This window comes from Marmota flaviventris, chromosome 2, assembly GCF_047511675.1.
Source record: "Marmota flaviventris isolate mMarFla1 chromosome 2, mMarFla1.hap1, whole genome shotgun sequence".
Taxonomy (NCBI): domain Eukaryota; kingdom Metazoa; phylum Chordata; class Mammalia; order Rodentia; family Sciuridae; genus Marmota; species Marmota flaviventris.
The window spans coordinates 84139112-84141747 of NC_092499.1; positions in this window are offsets into that span (position 1 = coordinate 84139112).

The following is a 2636-nucleotide window of genomic DNA, read 5'->3' on the forward strand; positions in this document are numbered from 1 at the left end:
TAGAGAGAGACAATCATGGGACATTACTGCTATGGATCTCTGGTATTTTCAGAGGGCAGTTTGACTTATAATCCATTCTCCAGCTACCTGCCATTCTGCTAATTTCCTTATTTTTTAATGTCTTTGACCTCAGAGACTTCCAAACACATGCCATGTACAAACCTCTCTCCACAAAGTATGCATGCAAGTGAAGTTGGAGATCACCTTGCACTTTTCTTAAAACATTACTTTGTCTGCTTACCACCAACCTCCCTTTGCCCCTCATTCCTTAAAAAAGAAATCATGACATCATTGCATTTTCTCACTTAGAAGTCTTTTTAAGGAGCAGCCACCTTCATTTCAACACCCTGGGAGCCCAGGAGCACCAGAGAGAGGTGTGGTAAGGCAAGTGAATATATCAAGGTGAGGAAAGAATGCTTGCGGAGTTCATTAGCACCTGGGTACAGAGAAGGAAACTGCTATTTTTATCAAATGAACCTTCACTTCAATAAATTTCAGAGAAATGTGGTAGAAAAAGGGTTCCTTTAGAAATTTTTTGCTTCTCCTAAAAGGATGGGCTATCTGAAGTGCCTGGTTGTTTCCTCAGATAAGTACCATATGGTGTGGGAAAGGCTTCATTTGTTCTCCCTGAGATCCTCATCTCAGCCCCTTGCTCATTGGTTCTAGCCCAGGCCCGTCAGGAAGCATTTATGCAATTTATTTATTTAATTTATTTTTGCAGTGCTGGGGATTGAACTCAGGTCCTTTCTCATGCTAGGCAAGTATTCTACCACTGAACACTTGTCCCCAGACCCTGACAGGAAGCATTTGAAATTTTTGTGGCTCACATCAATGTTTATAGCAGCATAATTCACAAAGCCAAATTATGGAACCAGTACAGATGCCTGTCAATAGATGAATGGATAAAGAACAAGTGATAAATGCAGTTTTACTCAGTCATAAAGAGGAATGAATTATGGCATTTGCTGGTAAATGATGGAACAGGAGAACATCATGCTAAGTGAAATAAGCCAGACTCAGAAAGTCAAGGCTCAAATATCTTCTCACATATGTAGAAGCCAGAACATGATGGGGAAAAAAGTAGGGTGGAGGATCAGATATAAACATATAGGAAGATCAGTAGAATGGAATAAGGAGATCAAGAAGGAGGGAGGGAGGGAGGAAGGATGGGAAAGGGGAAGAAATGAATAGATTTAACAAAATCACTCTATGTGCGTGTATAAATACATATACCATGGTGAATTCCACCTTTATGTATATCTGTAAAGCACCAATCAAAAATAAATAAATAAATGAATGAGTGAAAGGAAGACCAATGGAATAAGGAAGGAGAATAGGGGGAGCCAGGAGGAGAGAGTAAAGAAGTTATGGGAGACTGAAATGGAGTAAATCAAATTCTATGCATGTATGACTTTGTCAAAATGAACCCAACTATTATGTATAACTATAATGCACTAATAAAAGGGAAAAAATTCTTTGTGTCTCAGATGTTGTGCCACCTTCATGACCTGGAATTAGGGCTTCACTTCTCCCCTTGAGTTTCCAGCTAAGCTTTGCTCACTCATTGTGTTTCCAATGATATGATTCCTTTAGCAAAGGTCAGCTCATGGCCCAATGCACAAGCCCAGTTTAATTTAACTTGGTAAGAATTTAATTATACCCATGTGTTTTCTCATTCAAGACTTTGTCACTGTTTCATGGACACTTCAGACTCATCCCATGGCATGGTTGTGTATCCTGTCCATCCTCAATCCTTAGACCCAAATTGTTGTCTTAAACTCAGGAGGTACAGCCACCTAGAGCATCTGGGCTGGTACCCTGTGTTTAGAGAATTAACTTCCATTTTTACACACTTGGGCAAACACACACACACACACACAGGAGGAACTCATGCACATGACACTTACTGATGGTTTTCAATAAAAGTAAAAAATAAACCTAAAAAATGCTTTTCTCTTGGCCAGGTGTGGTGGCACATGCCTGTAATCCCAGTGGCTCAGGAGGCAGAGGTAAGAGGATCACAAGTTCAAAGCCAGCCTCAGCAATTTAGCTAGGCACTAAGCAACTCAGTGAGATCCTTTCTCTAATAAAATACAAAATAGGGCTACAGATGTGGCTCAGTGATCGAGTGTCCCTGAGTTCAATCACCGGTACCCACCCACCACACCCCTGCAAAAAAAAAAAAATGCTTTTCTCTTAACCCTTTTCCACCAAAACAAATTTGAGAATTTCTATACCTTCCAGTCTTATAAGCTAGCTTTACCAGAATCTCAAAAAGTATCTGCTTCTTGAACATTTTCATTAACTGGTACCATTTTTACTGATGTTTTAAAGATTTAACTAAGTGAACTGACAAATTTTAAGAAGTGCCTACTCTGTAATCCAACTATCCTAAAGAAGCAATCTGATAAGTGTACAAGGATGTTGATTCCACTAAGGGCATAAAAGTGACAACTAGTAATAAACCAAATATCCCAAACTAGGGAATTGCTCAATAAATTGTGCTAACACCCCTAATCAAAAACGTATTATAGGGGCTGGGGCTGTGGTTCCGTGGTAGAGTGCTGGTCCAGCACATGTGAGGCCCTGGGTTCGATCCTCAGCACCACATAAAGATAAATAAATAAAATAAAGGT